This window comes from Equus caballus, chromosome 22, assembly GCF_041296265.1.
Source record: "Equus caballus isolate H_3958 breed thoroughbred chromosome 22, TB-T2T, whole genome shotgun sequence".
Lineage (NCBI taxonomy): Eukaryota > Metazoa > Chordata > Mammalia > Perissodactyla > Equidae > Equus > Equus caballus.
Genome location: NC_091705.1, coordinates 42,498,044 through 42,503,860, shown reverse-complemented (window position 1 = coordinate 42,503,860; position 5,817 = coordinate 42,498,044). Strand labels below are relative to the sequence as shown.

Here is a 5,817-nt window from a genome sequence, read left to right as displayed (position 1 = left end):
GAAAAGCTTTGGATTATTGGTATCTTAAAGTTGGTTGTAAAACTCACTTATAGAACTAGACAGGTATGGATGGGATGGGCTACATAATTTGCAGGGTCTTGTATAAAACGAGAATGAGGAGAACCTCATTTAAAAAAATTAAGAATTTCAAGATATTGGCGCAATACATTAAACCAAGTGCAGGGCCCTTTTAAGCATGGGACCCAGTGCCACCGCCCCAGGAAGACCCACACCCACGGAGCCAGCCCTGACGTGGGTGTAGAGGTGTTTGACCACCACATCCATTCCTCAAATGGTTACAGGCTTATTCGGATTTTCTTTTTCTTCTTAGGGTCAGTTTATGTAATTTACATTTGTTTCCTAAAAAATGGTCAATCTCATTTAGATTTATAAATTTACTGGCACATAGTTGTTCAGTGTATTCTCTTACACTTTTTAAAATATCTACTATAATTGTAGGATTTAAAAGATTCTTATCATTATTTACTTGTATGCTCTCTGTATCTCAAATAAAACCTGTCTTTTGAAAGAACGAAGCTTTGGTTTTTTTTCTCCATTTCGTTAATTTATTCTTTCATTTCTATTATTTCTTTCTTCCTATCTTCTTTTTCTTTATTTTTCTTTTTCCTCTGACTTCTACAGCCTTAGAAATTAAAATAGAGCTTGCAATATTTCCCTTCAAAAGTCACCAGTTTTAAAAATATATTTTTATTTCCCAAATTTTAGGTACAAGTTTTGTGAATTGGGAAGGAGCAAGTGCGTGGTGAATGAGAGAAGACATGTTAGCAACCGGGATGTCACAGCTCCTCACGTCAAACTGTCCTCACACAGGGTGACACAGGTTTCACACTGGTGTGGCCCTCTTCCAGGGGATAAATGCCACTAGCTTCACAACTGCTCACACTTGTGAATATCACTATAGAGCAACATTTTCCCTGTAAATAAAAACAAAAGAAAATAAATTTTTAAGAAATAACCCTTTTAAGATGCTTAATGAGAGTTACTAAATTCACAGCCATGAGTGGCGAATTTCCAATAAAACTTTATTTATAAAAAAAAGGTGTCCAGGCTGTGGGCTGTTGTTTGCCAGTTTGGTTTTTTAAAATATTACCTTAAAATATTTATCTTAACTACTGAGTTTTTTGGAACTTCCTTAAATTTTGTCTCCAGGCTGAGAGCCTCACTCGCCTCACCCTGGTCCTGGCTCTGGTGGGCAGCAAAAGCTGCTCAGAAAGCTCCGGGAGGGGTAGGCTGGGAGATCAGAGATCAGCCCCACCCGCCCGGTAAATAATGTGATTCCAATGCCAACCGCAGCAAAATGCCAGAAGACCAGACATTGTGGCCTTTGGGTTTCATTCCCAATCTTTGAATGGCAAGGTTGTGGACTAGAAAAATAGAATTATTGGATCTGAAAAAAGACCTCATTATATAACAAAGCATTTATTTACCCAATAAGCATTCATAGGGCACGTACCACCAGCCACTCACTGTGCTAAGCATTTTACATATTAATCTCTTGTAATTCCCACGGCCACCTTATCACACAGGTGCTATTGTTACGCTAGACTTAAAAACTTGGTGCTTAGAAAGGTTACTTGGCTGGAAAGTGACAGCTCTAGCTTCAAACCCAAGTCTACCGAGGGCTGAAGCTCCGAACTCCCACCTAATCGAACGGCTTGTACTGTATTAACGGGCAAGACACGTCATTGCCCAGGTCTTCATTTCTTCACAAAATGAAACAAGAATATCTTTTACCCTTCCTCTTTTCCTCCTTGGAGTACAGAAAGACAAGATGGAACCAGTTGGTACAGAAACCACGTAAGGTACTTAGTTATCTATTGGGGCATATAGTTTAGAAGACTTTATCTTATCCAGTTTCTATGGGGCGGGAATTCATGTGCCGCTTACCTGGGCAGCTCCGGCTTGGAATCTGCCATGAGGTTGGGGTCCAGGCGTTGGCTGGAGCTGCAGTCATCTGAGAGCTTGACTAAGGATGGAGAACCCCCTCCCAAAATGGCTCCGCCGTGGGGCAGGCAGGTAGCTGGCCTTTGGTGGGGAACCTTAGTTCCTCACCACGTGGACGTCCCCACAGGCCTTCTTGAGGGTGCTCACAACACAGGTGAACTCCCCAGGTGGGGGGAAATCCAAGAAAGAGCAAGGCAGAAGCCACATTTATCTTTTGGACGTAAGCTTAGAAGTCACACGTGTCATTTCTGCAATATCCTATTGATTACACAGGTCTGCCCTGCTCTTATAGGAGGGGACTACACGAGGGCTTAAATACCAGACGGTGAGAATCATTGGGGGCCATCCTGGAGACCGCTACCACTGTACTCTACCCAGAGAAGCTAATAATAATAATATCATGTACTAAGTGCTTACTATGCCAAGAATGTGCTCAGCACTCTACACACATTATTTCATTTTAAATGCACAGCAACAGCAACAAGTCATTACTATTACCAATCCCAGGGTGCAAGTGAATAAACAGGTTTTAACAAATTAAGAAATTTATTTGAAGTTATCTTCCAGGTAAACGAGAGCCTAGACATGGACCTAGGATTGGATTGTAAAAGCCAACGTCTTAAAAACTATATTTTATCACTTGACTTATTAATTTTTTTAACAGAATTATCTAGACCAACCTGGAAGATCAGGGTTTCTCAGCCTCCACGTTAGTGATATTTGGCAATACATAATTCTTTGTTGTGGGGGTACTGTCCTGTGCACTGTGGAATATTTCGTAGCATCCCTGGTCTCTACCTACCAGATGCCAATAGCACCCTCTCTCTGTTGTGCCAACCAAAGATGTCACCAGACATTGCCAAATGTCCCCTGGGGCAGGGGGATCACCCTGGTTGAGTACTACTGCTCTAGATCTTTCTCTCACTAGAATTTTTCTCTGTTGAGATATCATTTAGGTATATTGCAAAATTTCAAGTGTTAGATGCTAATTCTATTCATTGAAACGATCATTTTAAAAGGAGCATGCATTCATTCCACAAACATTTATCTTCTCCCTAGAGACCTGCACACACACCTTTAAAAATGCCTACACTGGCAGTCCTGAGCTTTCCAAGATATGTAGGAATGAGTTATTAATTGTTGGAGATTAAAATCTGCACTATGGATTAGCAATGGAACAAAGAATTGGCTTGTCAAATAATTAGGCTGACCAAACGATGAACGACAGGAGCGATTGAGTTAATTGTAACAAAAGGTGCAGTCTACAGAATGCATTCCATTTACTCAAATCAGAAGGCATTTCACCTGTCTTTGAAGCGAAGTTAGGGAATGTGTAAATTTCCATGCCCGTGTTGAAATTGCTTTGGCAATCTATTCATTACTAACGTAGTTTCCTTGCAGAGAAATTTCCCATGGATCTTGTATCAGCTCTCAGAAAGTCAGCTGAGAAAAATGACTTGTGATCATGATGTTACTGCTGAAACCATGTTATTGGTAACTCAGTTCTAGACAAGGGCTTTGGGAAACATGTTTGTCTCAACAAGTTAATGCATTTTTTTCCATTATTGAAAAATTAGGTGGTTGATTAACTGGGTAGAAATGTTATGCCTACCACTAACGCTATTCATTGGAATAAATCCCTCAAATTTCTATCAGTTCTGGCAACTGGTGGAAAGTTAAGGCAGCAAACAGAATAATAAGGGCTATGGGCTCAGTCTAGCTGTTGACTTAAATTTTGAACATCGTGAGAGCTGAGGTGCAGGCGGTCTTGTTCTCAGTTGCTTTGCCAGAACCTGGCTTGATATCTGGTACATAGTAAGTGCTCAAAAACCTTAGTTGAATAAATGAATGATCTTTAAAAGTTCATTAGCTTCATTTCCTAGAAGACTCGCAAGAAATGTAATTCTGGAATGGATTTGAAATCCTGTTTCTTATCCTCCACCACGTTCCAAATAATCTTTTAACACCTTTTGATATAAATGCCTGAATCATCAACTCATTCTTTGACTTTGACAGTTGATTAGCTTTTGCACTGGGGTTGAATTTAGATGCTTCTATCGAGCAGTCCCAACTTTTGACTCACAGCTCATCTGAGGGTGAATGGCAAGCCTGCCAAAGTTGAGCATATCGAAGAGGAATTTTTTATCACAGGTCTGAGCTTCTGGTATCCTGAATATGCATTCCAGGGCTCATCAAAAACACCAAATTCACTATCCCTCCAATCTGAACTGATTGCACGCTTGGCTTCGCACAAGTGTTAGCAACTCACCAAACTGGATGAAACAGTTCAAGGACGAGCTGCATTCTGTAGAAATAAAAAAAAAAAAAAAAAGAACAAGAACAAGGGCAGTAGTTGACAACGTATACTGAGAATTCGCGTGCCCATCATACGGCTAAATGTGTTATAAGCATTATCTGACTCTAATCCTCACACCCATTGTGAGCTGTGATGTAGGATTATCTCCCTTGTTCAGATAAGGAGATCGAAGCTTAGAGAAGTTGAGAAATGGGTCACAGGTCATAGAGCTAATAAGCGATAGATGTGGTCTTTGAACCAAATATTTTTTTTGTCCCCAGAGCATGCCTATAACCACTATGATTTATGTCCTCAAATGAGTATCTAAAAAAAAAGAACATCAAAATAGTAGACACCACATAAGTTGGAGTTGACATCTAAAAGGAATGGGGAGGCGAGCTGCCCTCGTGTGGTGTCCTCCCCTTCTGCACTGAGCAGGGAGGACCTGTGGGACCAATAGATTCTATGAAACAAGGCTGGATGATTTCTAAAGCTTTCACCTTGCACTCTCTTGGATCACTCTTTCTGCGGGAAGCCAGCCACCATGTCACGAGGACCCTCAAGAAATCCTATGGAGAGGCCCATGTGACAAGGAACTAAGGCCTTTTGCAACAACCAGGACTAACTTACCAGGCATATGAGTGAGTCAACTTGGAAGTGAATCCTCCAACCCCAGGCCAGCCTTCTGACAACCTAGTGCTGGCGAACATGTTCACTGCAGTCTCATGAGAGGCCCTCAGCCAGAACTGCCCAACTAAGCTGTTCTGGATCCTTGATCTGCAAATACTGTGTAAAATAAAAAATGCTTCCTGTTTCAAGCCACAAAATTTGGGGTAATTTGTACAGGTGCCCAGCAATAGGTAACCAATACAAAAGAAAAAGGAGTTTTCAAGGGCGTGATTATAATGAGGAACCATGGCAACTAAGATGGATAAGGAGGGAAGTGAAGAAATGCAGGGTGTGCAAAAATGGTTGGGTGGCTATAACGGAATAAAATCACAAGTCCTCCCCGTGGTCTGCATCATCAGGGCCCCGGTACTCTCGGACGCAACCTCCTACCGTTCACCCTCCTGCTCACTAAGCACAGCCCCACACTGATTCCCTTGAGCTATTGCTATTGCTCCTTCAATAACCCAAGGTCATTCCTGCCTGAAGACTTTTTGTAATTGCAATTCCTTTACCCAGGACACTCTTCCTCCGGATCGTAATATTGCTGGCTCCTTCTCATTCTTTAGGTCTCAGCACAAAAATCACTTATTCAGAGAGGACTGCCTCATCTGGTGTTGCCATCCTCCTACTCCCACCAAGCTACTCTACAACATGACCCTATTCTCTTTCCTTCATATTCCTTAGCACTATCGACAATTATTTTATTTACTTGTTTGTTTATTCATTTATCTCCTCAACAAGAATATAAGAGAAGAGGGACCCTATCTACCTTGCTCACTGCTGCATTCCCCAGCATCTTCAACAGCGCCCTGGCCGTAGTGGGGTCGTAATAAATAGCTACTGAATGAATGGATGAATAAAAAGAAGCGAATAGAGAGAAGAGCTTG

The 5,817-nt window shown here is 41.5% G+C and overlaps 1 long non-coding RNA gene across 1 annotated transcript; it reads right to left on the bottom strand.

The window, feature by feature from the left end:
* Positions 1-692: 692 nt before the first annotated feature.
* Positions 693-5,047, bottom strand: LOC111770039 (uncharacterized). The gene is made up of 3 exons (XR_002802952.2): positions 4,892-5,047; positions 4,235-4,270; positions 693-935 (listed from the first exon to the last, which is right to left on the bottom strand). It is a non-coding gene; the product is annotated as an uncharacterized lncRNA (long non-coding RNA).
* Positions 5,048-5,817: the final 770 nt, after the last annotated feature.